The sequence below is a fragment of the Colossoma macropomum genome, unplaced genomic scaffold (genome assembly GCF_904425465.1).
Source record: "Colossoma macropomum unplaced genomic scaffold, Colossoma_macropomum, whole genome shotgun sequence".
Lineage (NCBI taxonomy): Eukaryota > Metazoa > Chordata > Actinopteri > Characiformes > Serrasalmidae > Colossoma > Colossoma macropomum.
In genome coordinates, this window is record NW_023494802.1 from 35,694,309 (window position 1) to 35,712,597 (window position 18,289).

Here is an 18,289-nt window from a genome sequence, read left to right on the forward strand (position 1 = left end):
TCCATCTGTGGTTAGGGGGGAATTTCTTGTTGAACCATTCCTTCAAGTCAGCATGTAGTCTTTCTTCTCCGCTTTATATGTGCGTGCATGCAATTCCCTCGTGGTTGTTTTCTACGGCGTCGTGCTCAGAGTTGAGGGGAGAATGCTGTAATTTTCTAAGTATAGCCCTGGCACAGCCGGCTGATTCCTCAGTCTGCTAGCTTGGCCTTTGGGATTGTTTTATGATGGGAAGTTATTATAAGGACAAAGGGCGGGAGCAATAGCGTCCCTCCGTCCACGTCCGAGCAGTCACATGATCATGCTTGTAGCCTTGATCGGCGTCCATGTGAACAAGACACTGTTGTCTGTCTGCCATGTTGCTTATCTTAAAAAAATATTTATTCAAATATTTGAGGACGTTGTATTTTGTTCTATGTTTCAGTAAATAGTACACAGTGTTTTGGCACTCAGAGCCACTGGTAGGGAAAAATTTACCAAAACGCAAGGGCATGACACCCGTTTGACAACAGGGCCTGCAAAAAGCCTTTTGCAGGCAGCATAGCTCTCTTATAATGATTGTATTCTATTTCATGTCACGTGCCTGTCATCATCTGTTCGATGACTTTTACCATCCCTTTACTGTATGTTTAACAGGGGCATACCTACACATTTCCAACTGTACCACATAAAAAACCAAAAATACAGAAAAGAATTGATTGATTTGAATGTGTTGTTCTGCTGCCAGTGCAATGTGCACTCCCATGTCCAAAAATGAACACATTAAGCTTTTAATGGCCTTACCAACAAATCATGAAACAAATAGATAAAGTAACTTAGTATGAGAGAGCTTTTCCTTTTGATTTCTTTTGTGTTGTGGGTAAACTTGTAGGCCACCTTTTACAGAAAGAAAAGTCATATTGTTCCACTCAGTATTGATGGCTTCAAACACCTGAAAAACATTGCCAAGCTAGTTTGTGTTGGGAGTGTAAGTTTAAATGGATAATGAATCTAAAGTTTGGTAAAATATAATTATCCCCCTTGCAGCTAGTGTGGCTACTGTTTCTCCAGGTTGTGAGAACTTAGCTGTCATAGTTCCAGGCATACTACCTAGCATAGTAGATGAACTAGCATGCTAGCTAGCATAGTAGTTGAGCATGGTAATGAGAAGTAAACAATGTAGGTAAGCAATTATTTTGAATATTAAAATTAGGAAAGGTTGTGTAGTTATATACTGGAAGGTAATTTTGTAATAACTTAGCTGGGATGAAGCATAGCTAGTTGTTGGTTGTCGTAAGGTTTGCTAGCTAGCCCCTCTATCTTGTAACTAGCCCCCCTGAACTGAAATTCTAGTCTGTGTATGTGTGTGCCAGACAGGCAGGAATCAGGCAGAGTGCATTAGGTCGGAGTGTGTACTCAGTTTGATTAGTAGTGGTGACCTTTCATCTCAGCGTGCTGGCCGCAGCCCAAATCAAGCAAGTGAACGCAGCGTGCTCTACATTTATAGATATTACAGCACTGGTCCCTGTCTCACTGCAGGAATGTGACTACAGGCAGTTAATTGAAACCTTAATTCAGTGTGTGAGCCCACCTGTCAGCAATACGGAGGTCGAATTCGACAAAATAATAATTTCAGTCCATTAGACAGCCCTCTATAGGAATCCTTTTTTCTTTCTAAGTCCACTGTTGATTAAAGTTCCTTTGATCTGTCCTGTACAAGTTGAAGGTAAATGTAGCTCAGAAGTTCTCAGACTGAAGGATCATTCAGCGTAAATCCCATTCAGAGTTTCAAAACACAGGTGACTGGTTCATGAGAGAAAAGGGAGAGGCACTGTTTAGTGTTCACTGCCGCAGGAGAAGATCAAGTTTACAAGGTCTTACAGATGGAACAAAGGGGGAATCTCCATGAGCATTTTTATATAAAAAGTGCTGAATGGTTGAGGTCTTGGTCACACAGGGGCTGAAGTTCTAGACTGCTGATTTAAATAGAGAAGAGCATGAGAGAAGAGACCGATGGAATGAGAACAACATTTTAAATGGGAAACCTACAGGATCATGCCTTTTTTTTGCCCTTACCTCAAATGTGGCAGTCGATCAAATGTGTTTGGTGTCTGACATTTGCTTCTTTAGTTTGCACGGGACCTATGAAGCTAATGTAGCTAACAAGTAGTGAATGTTTATAGTAGGGAATGCACAGCAGATTTTTGATTTAAACACAATTGGCAGTCGGGTAATATTTTTATTTTGGCCAATATGTGTTGCAATTTTATGACATAATTACATGAGCAAGGTATGTACATTTGTGCAGTATTAGAATGCTAGGACTGCAGCACTTTGTTTTTCATGTTACAAACAGCCAACTGATTTTTTTATTTACAAATTTTGCCAGTTTGTGCCATTAAAAAGCAAATAATTTTAGTTACTTTGCAACTTAGGTTGAGAGACAGTACAGGAGTGTGAGCTTCGGCTTAAAAAACAGGCTGATAAAAATCGGCCACCGGCCAATTTGGCTGTAATTAAATTATAAGTGTAATTGGTCATAAAAGTTCATGCATGCTTAGTTTATAACCCACCATTTATAGTGTATGATAAAGTCTTATAAGTAAAGGCACAATTCATGCTTCAGGATGGCTACTGCTACTGTTTTAGCTATGCAGTGTATTTTTTACATGGTTATAGATGGCAGTTTGTCAAATAGTGTCAGAAACCACACACACAGATCTATTTGAGATTACTTGAGGCAGTTGACCACATTTGTAGTAAAGGAAAATTGTGTACGTTTGATTTTCTGCCAAACTAGTAGAATGTCAGTGGTGTGAAAAAATGACTGGCAGTGCTAAAATGAAATCATATCCTGTCATCCTGTACTGAAATCTGATATATGGCCATATATGTACGCATATCATAATGGGTCAGGCATATATTTTAAATTATGTGTACACATATGTTGTAATTGTAATTATTGAATATTAGACCTATATGCATAATATATAGATCATACATACATGTCTGATAGGTGGGTGATCATATATGCATGATATCGCTGTTGTTGGAAGAAAACCTCGTATCTCCAAAATGACAACTTTACAGGAAAAAGAAAAAACCTACTTTACTTTTAATGTAAGTCAATAGAACCAGACTTTTTTCCAAGTAATTTCAGGTCATTTCTGTTGGTCCATTAATCATGAGATTTACACACTATATATGACCACGGGTATTTTCAAAATTATGTCAAAAACTGAAAAACGTCAAAAATGGAGATGCAAGGTTTTCTTCCGATACCAGCGATATATGGATAATAGACAAATGTCTGATATATGATTGAACACATCCCAGTGCAGTTATAATTGTTACTCTATTATCTGTTTGTTTGTTTCAAATCTTAAGTTACTTAAATGTGTCAGGGAACAACATTTTCACATATTTTTTTAATATATATATATATGTGTGTGTGTGTGTGTGTGTGTGTGTGTCTGTGTGTGTGTGTGTGTGTGTGTGTGTATATATAAGGCTAAAACACATGCCTCATATTTGAAAACGGTCAGTTATAAATAAGTTGGCATAAATGTCCATATGTGACAAATATAAGCTGCATATAAAGGAAATCCATTTATGTAATGTATTTGAAATCCATATATTCACATATCTCAGATTTCCGTATGGGATCAGTATGCAACAAATATAGTAATAGCATGTATAAAATATACAACATATGAATAATGTAGAATAGACCCTGGTTTACACAATAGCGGCAAAGCAAAGTGAGTGAAAATAAAGTGGTCAGGAAGGAGAGAGGCTCATTCGAGATGTGTTCCGCTCTTCCTATCACTCCGGTTGCCGTGCCAACTGGAGGAGAGCATCCAGGACTTGTACTTTTAGCTGGTGTAGACTTACCTGGGCTCACACAGTGCACCACAACACATCAAATGGAAAACTACCAGTAGTACTTTGATTTGATCCAGATTTGCCAGTTGCAGTGGTATGTAGGCCTCAATGAACCGCGAACAATGAATTGTTTTCATAATATTGATATATTTCCAGCACATTATGTGGACTATTAATAACAAATCAAAATAAAATGTGCTTTTGGTCGCTAGCTGCTGTGTTGTACTGCATTTCAGTGCCACTACATTACTGAATAAATTTTTTCCTAATGTAAACATCAAATGTTGTTATTATAGCTCAATCTGTCTTTGTGTGCTTTGTAATAGCTCCCCACAATATGCAACCAAGGTCAACCAAATTCATTTTTTTCACTGAGCTTACATAAAGATTTGGCCAGCTGTTGCAATCACTCCACTGAAAAGGAATGTGCTGTTCTTTTTTTTGACACACACAATTATATGTTTATTCGCAGTTCAATTACTGTAAATGTGGCATAAAAAGATACGCCTGCTATTTCCAGGTAAACGGTTGGAATATTTGTTATTATTTTCCTTCATCAGCAGATCTAAGCTGATTCCTGATTTGTAGTTTAAAAAACAACAACAACAACAAAAAAAACAGTTATACAACATGGTTATTAAATTATACTGCATCAGATTTCGTGCACACTTGTGGGCCCTGTTTTTTTTTCCTTTCTGTCTCCCCCCCCACCACATCTCTCTCTCTCTCTCTCTCTCTCTCTCTCTCTCTCTCCTTGCTTTGTTTGTGCCTCTCCCCAACCCAACATTCCAGCTCAAATGCCTTGCACCTTGACCCTTTCTGCACTGTGTGTGTCTGTGTGTCTGTGTGTGTGTGTGTGTGTCTGTGTTTTGTTTTTGTACATTTTCAGGGAAAACAAATACCCAGAGAAAAATGCAGATAACCTATAATGTCAGGACCAACAAAATACTCCTGACTTTGTGTTTTAATCAAAATCATTATTTCTTTTTTTCAAAAGTCCCTGATCTTACATTTTTCTTCTGTTTCCACTGAGGTCCACATATGACTTTTGCTGCTGGAGTTTTTGAACACTGTCCATTCACTGTCTACTCTATTAGACTATTAGACACTCCTACCTTGTTGGTCCACCTTGTAGATGTAAAATCAGAGACGGTAGCTCATCTGTTGCTGCACAATTTATGCTGGTCATCCTCTTGTCCTTCGTCAGTGGTCAGAGGACAGTGTTAGCTGGACAGGTTTGGTTGGTGGACTATTCTCAGTCCAGCAGTGACACTGAGGTGTTTAAAAACTCCACCACTGAGGTGTCTGATCCACTTATTTTTGCTGAATAGTTTTCTTATATGTCCTGTATGGACTGGGTGAACAGAATATTTTGAAACTTAACGATGTTTACATACTAACATCAAACTCTTTTATTCCAAAACCGTAAAGAAAATGTATTTTTTCATGATATGGGCAAAACTGAAAGAGCAAAACCATTTCTTTTTGGTTACTGAGGGTTAAAAATAAAGGTTAGGGTTAGGATTAGGGTGAGACTTCTTATCATATTACATATACATTATGTATCAAATTATTGCATAGGCATTAATTTTTACATTTTTATTACATGTTGACACTTACATATGTATAATACATATGGGGCTCATTATTACATATAAGTATTTAGAATGCGTATGGGACAGATAAGTTTGGGCACCCCAGTCAAATGATATGTGAAAATAACACTTCTGCACATTTTAATGCATAATAACTGTTTATTTGCTGAATTTAACATATTGGGAAAAAATAACATAAAATGTGGCCTGTGCAAAAGTTATGGCACATTTGATATTTCCAGTATGTTAAACAACAAATAAATAAACAACAAATAAATAGAGTTTGTGAACTAACATTTGCAGAAAAATGCCATACTTAAGTTTGTGCCCTGTAGAGGATGTGTTAACATATTTTCACTTATAAAGTATAGAAAATATTTGCATATGACTGTATATAATACAAATGGGGCATATTATGATTACAAATAAGTGCTCACATTACTTGCAAAATGCCAGCTGCCCCTTTCAGGATGAATGAACCAGTAGAAATGGTCCAAAATTACTTGGAATAAAATCTTGTTACATTAAGTTACATTAAAATTTCAAATATGGAACATCTTATTATTATATAGATATTTACATTTATATTTAATACATATGGGACATGTGTATGACCTAATGTCCTGACATTGTATTGAAACAAACCTGTGTGTGTGTGGGTGTATGTGAGAAGTGGTTCTCACCATGTGCTGGCTTTCTTATCTTCACCATGAGGCCCGTGCGAGGGGGGAGTGACCGAGATAGAGAGAGAGCGCGCGCAGTGGCCATTTTGCCTGTGACGTTGTGCAACACTCAACACTGATCTGAAGCTGAAGAGTGATGAGGCTGCAGACCACCCCCTCCCTCCTTCTTTCTCCTCCCTCCTTCTTTGTTCTCTACCCTTCATGTCCTTCACTCCATCCCCCCTTCCCTCCTCCTCTTCTCTTTCTTCTCGGTTTCCCTCTATCTCGAGCATTCGTTCTTCGAGCTGTTGTTTTGTTTCTGTCCTTCTCTGTGCCATCGCAGACTGTCCCGGGACTCCGCCCCTCTTTTGTGCACTCACCAGTGCCTGTTTTTCTGTTTACCCCCCCCCGTTTGTCATAAAGAAATGCTGATGTGCCTCTAATCTAATTACTGATGGCTGTTGGTGTCTCTTCAGGCTCTGGTGACCTTTGACCTATTTCTTTAAGTGACCTATTCCACTTCCTACTGGGCACAAAACCTTCATTTCAGGACTCGAACAATGCCGGTGGATTTCAATTTTGACAAATCTACACATGTACAAGCGAACAGATGAACGGATGTCCAAATTAGGCAGCTAATGCTCAAAAACACGACAGGGTTTTCTCATTCTCGCCTCCTACTCTGCTCTCACCCTCCCCCCATTCTTGCTCTCCCTCTCAAGCCATTTTCTGTGATCATTTATTCATTAAATAATAATTACCACTTAGAGTTAAAAGTGCCTCGAGACACTAGACACTGATCCACAATTCTATTAAAGGAATACTCCAGTGTTTTTCAACGTAATCTCTATCTTCCACGTCTGCGGCACACGGTTGATCACCACAGACGATAATTTCAGCATTTTCCCCTGTTCTCTAGAAAAGAACATAAAACCTGTGGCTACCCAGCAAACCTATAATAGAAGCCTATGGGCAGTTGCTTCAGCACTTGTCTATTGGCTTCTATTACAAGTGAGTTGTGGTCAAGCTTTCTGTTGTTTTCTAAATCCAGGGAAATTATTGACTGCGTGTTACAGATGTAGACAGAGATTCGGCTGAAACACTAAACAGGACGCTTTTCGACTGATATCAGCGTGGGACTCTAAAGACTGTGGCGGCATGTGTTGTGATGCAAATGCACTCTGTGAAAAGGGCACAGTCTCAGGTCAGCAAGAAGGGCAGCACGTGACCTCACGTGGACAACATGGAGGATGTTGATGGAGAAAGTGAAGGCTGTGACAAAGGCTAATCTTCCGCCATCGCACTGCAGTGGGCTCTGATTGGAAGGGACGGTGCAGTGGAGCTTGAAGCCTTCCAAAGGTTAAACACCTCCCACACTGAACGTCATGCAGGGCCTTCACTAAGAAAGAAAGACATCAGGATGAAAGCTGCAAACTACAAATGTAAAAATGCATTGATGTGTCAATCTGAAAGTGCTTATTCACCCACACTGATTTTATAACGTTAGCAAATGATTAGGATAAAATTTAAGTGCTCATTTTCTGAAATTGAAAAAGTGATGTATTGATCTGGTTTGTTTTTAGTGGAATGTCTTCAGAATAAATGTGCTGATGTATTGTTGTCATTGTCTATATTCCACTACTTTGTAAATTGCATTTGTGTATTACATGTACTTTTAAAAACATCAGAATCCTATCAATATAATTGAATCAATTTAAACTGAGTTGCGGTGAAATTAGCAATTGCATGGTATTTTCTAAAGAATTTAAGACATTTCAGTGTATTTTTAAAAGTAATTCTAATCCATACCAAAGTGATCAAATCAAATTGAATCAAATCATGATAAAACCTGGAATTTCATGACACTGGATCATTTCCTAAAGAATCATAATCAAATTTCAGTGTAAGTTAAAAAAAAAACAAAAAACTGATTGGTACCAAAATATTAATATCAAATTAAATTAAATCAAGATCACATTTCAGTGTAATTCTGAATTCAGAATAATTCTGAATCATGCCAAAACCATGAAATCTGATTTCATGCACTGAATTGTTTCTTGAAGAACTGAACTGAATTTTTATGGATTAAGAGATTCACACCGCTACTGCCCACTGCTGCCACTGACCTGCTTCAGAGTGGAGAAGGGAGCAGACAGGCTGAGAGGAGAACGACATCACATGCAAACACATGCACCCACATTCCAGTGGGAGATTAGTAATGGAAGGCGATGATATAACATCTTTAACCCACAGACATCTAGACAATGCTATAGGCCTGCTATTTACATGTAGCTATAAAATGTACAGTTAATTTCAGTTATGTAGACTAATGGATTACAGTCAATTTATTTTTGGTATACAGGCTGCAGTCTGAATAAGGCATAAATGTAAGGGATGGTTTATCATTCCATAAAACAAGAATGCATAACATACAAACACAGATGTGGCATGGATTGAAAGTTTAGAGTCTGTACTTTCACCAAAATGTCTCTGTTTTTTTTTTTTTTAATGACCTACGATTGTGAAATAATTTATATTAAATTATGGACTTTTGTTATTGTTGGCGATAACTACATCTTCATAGGGTTAAAAGTGCATTAGTTGAGTACCAAGGACAGGTCATGACTTTCTAGTGATGAAGTAGGCTCTTTATTAAGGATACTGCCTTACTTAGTTATTTAGATATAGTATGACATTAAGCTAACATTACTTCAGAGATCAAAATACTAAATTTGGTTGAGTGCAGTCATTTTTCCATAGCTCAAACAATGACTTAACAAGTTGTTAATAACAGTGCATGTCATGGCTATTGGATAATTTATCTCAGGGTAATTGTGCTTGCTTTTAAGAAGATTTACACCGATCAGCCACTTCATTAAAAACACCTCCTTGTTTCTACACTCATTCTCCATTTTATCAGCTCCACTTTCTGTAGTTCTACAATTACAGACTGTAGTCCATCTGTTTCTCTGCATACTTTGTTAGTCCACTTTTACCCTGTTCTTCAGTGGTCAGGACTCCCACAGAGCAGGTATTTGGGTGGTGGATCATTCTCAGCACTGCAGTGACACTGACATGGTAGTGGCATGTTAGTGTGTGTTGTGCTGGTCTGAGCTGCTGGAGTTTTTAAACACCTCAGTGTCACTGCTGGACTGAGAATAGTCCACCAACCAAAAATATCCAGCCAGCAGCATCCTGTGGGCAGCGTCTAAAACCTGCCGCTCCAGGCTGCTAACTGGAGTCTGCCATCACTTCTTAGCCGAGAAGATGGAGAAGGGGGCAGGGTTATAAAATGACTGACAGGAGGTCAATGTAAACACAGACTTTCGCTCCATTGTGCAGTTTTCCAAACAGCGTTTCTCAGACACATAATGCGCATGTGCTGATGCCGTTGCTTAAACAAATATGTTTTTTCCAGGTCGTTTGAACTAGCAAGAAAAGAAAAAAATGAATCACCTCCTGCATCTTTAAAGGGGAATTCCACCCATTTTTTAAATTTCTGCCTAATTAAATGGATTAAGATGTAAACAGTGTCATTCAGACGGATTTGGTATGAAATGCTCCATTCTTGAGAAACTTACAGAATCAGAATTCCTCAGAGCGGTTATGATAGGAACCAGATGTCTGAAACATTTAATGCCTCTAAAAGCGACCTTGCAGAAAGCTTTGGTTACAAATACATAGCCTGAGACACTGTTGCAACATAAATTTGAGGTAAGAATTTGGTTTGAAACTTATTTGTACATTTTTTTGTTTTACCATTATATATAAACATATATATATAATATATAATGCATCAGATAACATATATATATATATATATATATATATATATATATATATATATATATATATATATATATCATCTGGTATATATATAATATATAAAAACCCAGAAGACACATAAAAATTCACCAATCATTTTGGATGGCAAATAAAATGGCTACATTTGTGTTGTGACCCCTGATTCATTTCACCACTGTAAAGAAATACAAGTCTGGAAGATTCTCTACAATGTAGAAATTCTGAAAAATTGGTGGAATTCCCCTAGAAGTCCAAACAGGTCTGAGCTTTCTGAGTTTCTGAGTGATGTGAAATCCTACTGTTTGGAGCATTTTCAAGGTTTTGCTAGCTAACGCAAACATAGAAATACATTCATCCTCGCATTTACAAGCTTCAATGAAGAAGAACATGATCTGGCAAAGAACCTCTGCTGATAAATTCAGCCCATTCATACAGACAATAAAACGCTCTGAATTGTTGTTCTGCATGCTCTATTCACTCTCTCAAGGTGACACACTGTGTAGCATAGATGATGTCACAAGTGTATCCCGAAGTCCTTTGCGGCAGTTCTGCGTGGGCACGTTCTGTGTATCCTTAAGTGCATGAGGAACACAAGCCAGCCAGGCAACATGCAGACATGCTGAGAGAGAGATTACTCTTTAAACATGACTACACAAAAAAGTGTAATGTGAAAAGAAAAAGCAGCAATGAATACTGATGGGTAGCTTTTGGCATCCTGGCAGGGTTTGGTATTTCTAATGTGTGCAGTACTCTCACTGTAATACCTACCTCCTATTTCCACTCACTCTCCACTTTATGAGCTCCATCTACCTCATAGGTTCACTATATTGGTGTACAGTTCCAGTACAGTTTCTCATAGTGAATTTGGATAATCGCTATACTTTCGCTATAATTGCTCCACAAAGTAAGACAGTACTGCAGTAGTATTGTAAGGAGGTGAAAATATTGTAGATTGTTATAGAAATATTACAGGCCTATATACATCATTTTTTCTGTATTTTTATTTTTTCTTATGATGTGTGCTTTTATGTGGCCAAAACAATCAATAATTCATTTTAACATGACTGTTTCTCCAACCTCTCTTTAAGGCCTTTAAGGCTGATATACGAGAATGAGCTCTGTTCTGATTGGCTCTCATATACTGTACATCAATCAAAAAGATGTGCAGACCGAAACACTTCTTCCTAACTTCAGCTTGAATGAGTAGAGCTAAACTGCAGTAGGCTGAATAGTTGGACATATGTGCTGGATTTCCTGACTGCAGGTTGAATAGGTGTATTTATGCAAATGTGCTGGTTTTCATGACATCACAAAAAAAAAATGAATTCAGAACAGGCTGTTTTTACAGCTTAGTTTACGTGTATGAACTGAGGAATGAATGTTTCAACTTGAATAATGTTTACATACTACAATAAAAAGTGCAGAAAGTTTGTTTTTCCAGCATAAGTCCCCTTTAAATAGCACTGTAGAAATCATATGTTTGTTTTTTTTGTAAGGGTTTTCCTGCACAATTTATCAGTCAGTAATAAAAAGGCAAGTATTACACTGTGTAATACATCAGCAAGTAATAGAAAGTTATGCCCTGCCATTTAGCATTGATAAAGTGCATGTCTGAGTCATCATGAACTTTTTTTGTTAAGTAAATGTCTAAACTTTTGTCTAATTTTATAGATAACACTATGTATAGCAAACTTTGGATGCCGAACATGGCTGATCGACTACATTAGGATTAAACTGTGCTGAACTATTTCTTTAACACCTTCTACATTTTTCCACTAAGATGAAGAACCTGAGTGGTCTTGGTATTATCGTAAGGGATTAAGGCAAAATTAATCCACAGGCGAGACTTAGCTTCATGGCTTATGGGCCAGCAGAGGGAGTCTAACTGTGCACGGCCTCTAAATCACACATGCTACTTATAAATGTGCAACCACAAACACAGATACATCACTCAGACATGTAAACAGGTGTGGTCACTCCAGCTCTCTTTCATGTAAAGTAGCCTATGATCATACATGTGGCCTGTCATGCAGCCTATAAATTACATGGTAAGTACAGATAATTAAGATAAAAACATAACCACGTTGTTACTTTATCGCTGAGATAATCAAAAGCTGTGTTTGTTTTATTCATAGTGTAACATGTGTTCTTCCTGTTCCTGCAAAGGCACGGCTCGTGCTCACATCCTGTGAAGCTAAATAGTCTGGAAACGTCTTTCAAGCGTTTCCCATATAGGAATAAATGGGGTAATGGGACTGGCACGCTGCCAAGTCCGAGAGCCACTCCAAGTGCACAGTAATTCCAATATGCGGCTGGATGCAGTCATCAGCATGTTAATGGCAGATATTTTACAGCCGCCAGGAAGAATTCGGAATGCCCTGCGGTGCGGCCTGACCTACTGTTGCCCCATGGCCATGGACATTTTTATACACCCCACATTCCGGTTTAGACCAATTGTCCTTTCATTCCTTCACATATTTTTCAGCACACGTACTTGTCCGATCCACGCTCCGCCCACAAACACATTCATTCGCAGCCAGGGTTGCTAGGTTGGACAAACTTTATAGAATGTTACATATAGACTGCATTCTTTTCAAACATTTATTTTTAGTTGATTGTCAATGTGAAAATAAGTTAATATATCTTCTACAGGGAACAAACTAAACAAAACTAAAACAGTTTTTTTGCACATTTTTGTGCATTATTTCTGTTTACTTTGTGTGTTTACCGTATCTGGAAAAATAGACTATAAAATATAAAATATTCCATAACTTTTGCAAAGGTCCAATATGCATATGGCTGCATTGTATCCAACTTTATGCTGCAACAAAATAGACCAGTTCAATAGCATTGTGTTTTACATTATGTAGTGGTTAAATATAGCGCGCTACCGTTTTTAATTAGGTTAAATGGCATTTTTGAAAACATTCAGTAAAGCTTGATAAAGTAAAGCTCTTGATGAAAGAGCCCATTTGTGGGTGGGGCCTGAATAGGTAAACTTGTGACTAAATATACACTCACCAGCCACTTTAATATACATGTATTTTTCCACAAATACACATGCAAAATCAAAATGTAAATTACAAATTGGGTGAATTGGCTAAATATTTGCTAATTCACTCGGTATATATATATATTTGATGCAAGCCTGGAACTGGAAATACTGGAAACCTTGTAGCTCCATTTTGCTGGTGTACAGTTAGAGACTGTAGCCCATCTGTTGAGGCACAGTTTGTGTTAGCCATCCTCTAGTCCTTCATCAGTGGTCAGTTTCTGACCACAGAGCTGCTCCTGGCTGGATATTTTTGGGGAGTCGACCACTCTCGACCTAGCAGTGATGCATGTAAAAACCCCAGAAACACTGTGCCTGATACACTCATACCAGCAACACACACACTACCATGTCCATGTTCCTGTGCTGAGAATCATCCACCACCCAGATAACATGGTCAACAGCAGTCATGTGGTCATCACCTGACCAATGACGACTGGGGTAGAGGGTGGCTGATAAGTTGTGAAGGTGGGCTATAGTCTGTAATAGTACAGTGGATCTATAAGGTAGGTGGATTGTGTTGGCCAGTGAGTGGAAGTACAGTGTAGGCATTTCTAATAATTCTAATATGGTGAATTGTGAGCATATTTTATATAATGAGTTTTTCACTGAAAAACAAGCTCCTGGAAATTATAATTGTCCTCTTTGACTTTCTTCTAGCAGGCCATAGATGCCCACATATAGCAAGAAAAAAAGAAATAAATACTCAAACTACTGTACTGTAAGTTAAGACCAGTTACCAGGGGCAAATCCACCCCCCTCCCCTTGTTGTTTCTGTCAGGGGTCAAGGTCAAGAAGCAGCGGGTGGGAGGAAAAAGGAGTGTGTGTTTTCACAAATCTCGTACACAGAGGTTTCCTCCCCAATAAAACGCAAAACCACTTGCTATGTTACTGCCTGCTTATTTCTGCTTTTATTCACTCACAGTCTCGTTATCCAGTGGAGCTGTGGAGAAGCTGCCTGTGCCGATCCTCCTCCGTCGCTTTCAAGTCGCCAAACACATTTGGTGATAAAGATAACTAATGACATTTACACAGGCCCTTTTCCTTTTTTTTATTCGCTTGAAAGCCGGCGAGAGTGGCGCTGCAGTTTTTTTTTACAGCACTGGGTCCCTTCACTCCCACAGACTGTGTTTGTTTTTCCAGCTGGAAGGGGAGCGGGAAGATCCTGAGTCTGAAGACAGAGAGACCGCCAGAGATTGGAGCCTCTTTCACTACTAAAAAGATAGTTGGACAAAAAACAAATCAAATTAACACAGTTTTCCCCTCACCACACATTGTAGTCAATCAGCCAAGACATGTTTAGCCTCCAGAGTTTGCTCCTTGGAGCTACAAGGCCAACAAGCTAAGAAGCATGGAGCTCATCACTTGTCCAAACTGTGTGTCTAAAAACTTGCCTCAAATAGAGTTGAGTTGTTAAGTAATCTGAAATAGACTTGCACATGTGGTTTCTGGCACTGTATGATGCACTGTTATCTAGAAAATGGACAAAATTAAGCTAAAAACAGCATAGCTAATGAAATCAGAGGTAGCGGCTACCTTAAGGCCTGAACTTTGACTCTTTTTTTGTCCATTTGAATAGATAACAGTGTCAGAAACCACATTTGCAAATCTATTTGAGATTAAAACTGGGGCACATGTGTAATGATTTAGGCGTGCAGTTTACACAGTGCTAACGGATTGTTAGCTAGCTGCCATTACTTGTTAGTCACATTAGCCCCATAAACTCCATTACAAAAATAAAGATGCAAATTTCAGACTTCAAACATATCTTGGTAGATCAATTAAATTGAGGCTGAGGAAGATTTTTTTTTTTCTTTTAGCCAAACTATTTCTTTTGAAGCAGACAAGGAAATCCACATGGTTGGGATCAGACGGGAATTTTTTGCTCACTGTCTGAATAAAGAGCTGATCCTGGATCAGATAATGTGTGTGTGGGTGTGAATGAGCATGAGAGGAGACTGTGTGTCTGAGGATGAGTGGGTGTGTGGGCGTGTGCTATATAAGCGCAAGCATCTCTCCTGTTCGAGTGGACTGTGGTTTTTCCTCTGGACCAGGAACTACTCTGCATCCCCCCCCCCACGCCCCCCTTTTAGACACAAAGCCAAGAAGATGGCCTAGATTTCAGCACGTGCACGAGAGGAAAAACACATGCGTGCAGACACACTCATACACATGCTTTAAGGCAGGGATGGGAGAAAATTACACAAGCTTTTCCAGCCATTCACCCATATACAGTGTAATTATGTTAAGCCCCTCTGACCATCACTATTATAGACACACGTGTACATGCTCCTTCTGTCTCTTGCCCACAAAGATGCAGTGTTTATGCACAGTATACATTGTGTAAACACTGCACATTTTTCCTGCTATGTGAGATTCCGTAAGTCTAGGAAAGGTCCTAGAAACGTACCCCGGACGCAGGATGTTATTCCACTGGGGAGTCACATTGTTCAACCCAGTTCAGTCCTGTGAGAAGAGATGAGAGAATGTGACACAACGACTTTGTTGCAACAATGTGGAGAAGATGGGGAGTGCTAATGCACCAAAAAAAGAAAAAAAAATATATTAAAGGCAAGTTATAAGTTTTGAACTCACCGCTTGTCCTCCTGATATTCCAACCCATGACTGAAACGGTCCTGGAGGCTTGTACTGCACTGTAATGCAGAAATGAACCTTAAGTTGGCTCTTACGTGGTGAATATGCTTTGGAATTAAAAGCATTGGATTTTGCGCTTAGGCGTTGTTCACCCTCCTCAAATAAATGGAGGGAAATTGCAGAAAATAATGCATTTTTGCTTATGCTTATGCTTTCTTATTTATTATTTATCATTTTATCATCCCAAAATAGCTCGTTTTAGCCTCTTGGACAGCAAATGTTCCTTCTGGCAGATTTAACTCGCCTTTTTTTTTAAATAAATGCAAACATATCACCAACTTCATAAGGACGGGATTGTTTACCCTCTTCGCTGGTCAGGCGCTGACGTCAGGACACACCCCTATATGGCGGGGGGAGTTGGCCGCCGTGTAGTCTGAGGCATTGCATTCTGCCAATCAGAGGCGAGCTGTCATCCTTCTGCCCAATCAGCGACGAGAATCCCCCCGCGATTGGTCGCCTGCGGTAATACGTCTGTGGATATGCAGCTCTACTGAAGCCGTTGGGCGGGACGAAGCAGAGTCCATGTCCACCTCTGTTTGGTGGCTGACTAGTATAGAGAGGAGAAAAAAAACACAGAAAAACATATATGCTCCGTTCATGTGGACTAATGTGAGTTTTGATTGAGGCCTGTTTGTTTTGGATGCTTCGAGAAGGAACACGGATACGCCCCGGTAAAGTAATCCTGCCTTATTCTTCTTTTTCCACAAAGGAAAATAATGTCGAGCGTTACTGCGAAGGCGAACTTGAGCGAGTTCAGTTTGGAGCTAAACGCTACGGCTAACACTCTGACATGCTGACACATAAACAATGTGCCCAGCCAGCGGGCTCTGCTTTCGTTAGTGGGACTGAAAAGATAAAGTTAGCTCTCCTACTTTACGCTCGACTATGTCGAAGGTCTGAATTGGCCCTTTAAAGCGCTGTTGTTTTTAACGCTCTTCTGTGTTGGGAGACTGTAGCTAACGTAGGTTACCGCTCCGAGCTTTGCTAGTTACGCTAGCGTTAGGTTAGCTTGTTTGGGGTTTGTCTGATTAATCCCGACTTTGTGCCGTTAAACTAGGGCAGCTGGTACCCGTTAGCGTTTTTGAATAGCTGGCTATGCCGTTCGGTTAACGAAATTTTTTCTGTTTGCTTCTAAAAACAGATTTCGGAAACTTTCCAGAGGTCGCCGCTGGATAAATTTGGCAACCTGGCGCGGCAACTTTAACACCAGCAGCAGCAGCGGCAGCTCCCCTAAACCAGTCCAGCACCCGGTGATGTCCCATCAGGTAGGCTTTAAAAGAGTGAAAGCAGGGCCAGCGCAGGTTCTCTTGTCCTTTTTTCGCTTTGTTTTCAGCTGCTCCATCTCTCTCTGACGTTCTGGCAATACTTACTTTTGTTTTTCGTATCAAAATCATGCAACTTCTGTCATGTGCAACTAGTAAAAGCCTCGTGTCCATGTTTGATTGAAAGGTTACGTTTAACTGCTTCAACTACGTTTAAGACCAGCCTGATGGTTTACGATAAAACCTGCCTGAATCACGCCACACGTGTGTAATTACTGTCAGACTTTTATGGAGCGGTAATTGCATTATAAAAGTTGTTAGTATTCAAATACAGTGTCATGCCGGGTAGTTGGTTAATCACTGATCTTTTATCCGTTTTATAACAGTTTGAAACACCACTGCAAGGCGTTTATCCTTTGAATATTAACGTTTGCTACCGTGGATTGATAATATTACTGATGTTACTAATATTCCTGCTGTAATAATATTTTTTTGCTTTACTCCTGTTAATTTAAATTGTCATAGGAATGACTTTTTACAATGGAATGACTTTTATTTTCTCAAAGGCCTTTCCTCATATTGCATCTCTTTGCAATTTCTGTACAGTTAAATTCTGGCCAAGTCAAGAATCTCTAGCAACACACATGGAAGTAGGACAAATCTATAACATGTTCAAAAAACTCCATCCTTTAAGTTGCTTGCTTTTCTTGCTTGCTGATAGTTAGCTAAAAAGTGATCCAGATGACCGCTAAGCAGTTGAACTTCACATGGTTGTAACAGTTGGACTTTGTAATAAGGCTGAAGCCACTTATTCCCAAAGTCCCGTTTAAGTTTGCTGGGTTGGGGAAACAAACAGTGGCCGAGCTCCAGTGGCTCTAGACTTAGTTACACAAGAGATGTTGTTGACCTAGCTTGTAAGGTATAAGTTTGCTCTGTTGAGCAGATGCAAGAACCTCATGCAAACATTGATGTAGCCTAGATAACATAATTGATCTTGCTGTTCTGTAAGGATATGTAAATAATCTACATATCCTTACATACATATGCATTACATTGGCTAATCAGTTGTTAGGGCTGTTATTGGGCTTCATATCTATAACAGTTAGTGTCCTTTCTTCTGTAATTGTTTGCTCTGTTCTGACTGTGTGTTTTGACACTCTTCTTGTTATGAGAACACTCTAACAAGTGCATATTATTATCCAGTCTTAATGTTATTCATTTTGTTATTTTGCTAATTTAAATAAGAATAAGAATTAAATAAGAACAAGAATATTGGCCAACCAAAAAAGAAGACCTGTTGTCTGCATCGGAAATAAGAGTTACATCCATAACTTCATTGAAAGGGGTGAAACAATGAGCATAGCTACCCATCTGGTAAAAAGATTAAAAAAAATGTGC

General features: G+C 39.0%; 1 protein-coding gene and 1 long non-coding RNA gene across 4 annotated transcripts in view; one reads left to right on the plus strand and one right to left on the minus strand.

Annotated features, from left to right (window-relative positions):
• Positions 1–7,392: 7,392 nt before the first annotated feature.
• Positions 7,393–16,036, minus strand: LOC118822171. 2 transcript variants are annotated; one of them, XR_005008421.1, is made up of 4 exons: positions 15,932–16,036; positions 15,570–15,628; positions 15,385–15,440; positions 7,393–7,517 (listed from the first exon to the last, which is right to left on the minus strand). It is a non-coding gene; the product is annotated as an uncharacterized LOC118822171 (long non-coding RNA). The 2 variants fall into 2 exon arrangements; XR_005008420.1 differs by lacking the exon at positions 7,393–7,517 and adding an exon at positions 13,342–14,188.
• Positions 16,037–16,117: 81 nt separating this feature from the next.
• vdra (vitamin D receptor a) overlaps positions 16,118–18,289 on the plus strand; it is a 69,107-nt gene continuing 66,935 nt past the window's right edge. Inside the window, exons 1-2 of one of the 2 annotated variants that reach the window (XM_036591065.1) lie at positions 16,118–16,300; positions 16,771–16,894. The gene's annotated coding sequence lies outside the window, so the exon portion shown is untranslated. The remainder of the gene's footprint in view (positions 16,301–16,770; positions 16,895–18,289) is intronic. The other variant, XM_036591066.1, reaches the window with a different exon arrangement.